The following is an 811-nucleotide window of genomic DNA, read 5'->3' as shown; positions in this document are numbered from 1 at the left end:
CTTTCATAAAGATGACAACAGTAGCTGGCAGGATGTGAGCTACTTGGCCTGTTTGTGAATCAACAGTATTTCATAAGAGATGAAAACAGAATACAATGGCAGGATTGACGCTCACTTCCTGTTTCTGAGATCAAAGTCATTTCATAAGAGATGAAAACAGAATACATGGCAGGGATTGACCTCATTTCCTGTTTCTGAATCAACAATTCATTCATGAGATGATAGAACAGAATATACATGGCAGGGTTGACTCACTTCCTGTTTCTGAATCAACAGTCCTGTCATCAGAGATAACACAGAATACATGCAGGTTGACCTCACTTCTGTTTCTGAATCAACAGTCCTCTCATAAGAATGAAAACACGAATACATGGAGGTTACTCACTTCCTGTTTCTGAATCAACAGTCCTCTCGATAAGAGATGAAAACAGAATACATGGAGGATTGACCTCACTTCCTGTTTCTAATCAAAGTCCTCTCATGAAGAGATAAAAAGAATACATGGCAGGATTGAGCTCCTTCCTGTTTCTGATCAACAGTCATTCTATAAGAGATGAAAACAGAATACATGGGTGGGATTCTCATAGGGTTTAGATCCTAGTTTGTTATATACGTGGTTGTATATAGTTGTAATACAGTCAATGGATTTCTATAATGTATCTTGGTGTCTCCTGGTTCCTGAGTATCGTGAATAATAAAGCCATCTATATGGGACAGTATTGATGCTGTCAGAGACGTGATAGACAGTGGATTTATATAAGTATCTTTGGTCTGTCCTAGGTTCCTGGAGTATTGTGAATATAAAGGATCT

This window comes from Salvelinus sp. IW2-2015, unplaced genomic scaffold (assembly GCF_002910315.2).
Source record: "Salvelinus sp. IW2-2015 unplaced genomic scaffold, ASM291031v2 Un_scaffold3092, whole genome shotgun sequence".
Taxonomy (NCBI): Eukaryota; Metazoa; Chordata; class Actinopteri; order Salmoniformes; family Salmonidae; genus Salvelinus; species Salvelinus sp. IW2-2015.
This window is presented reverse-complemented; position numbering follows the sequence as displayed.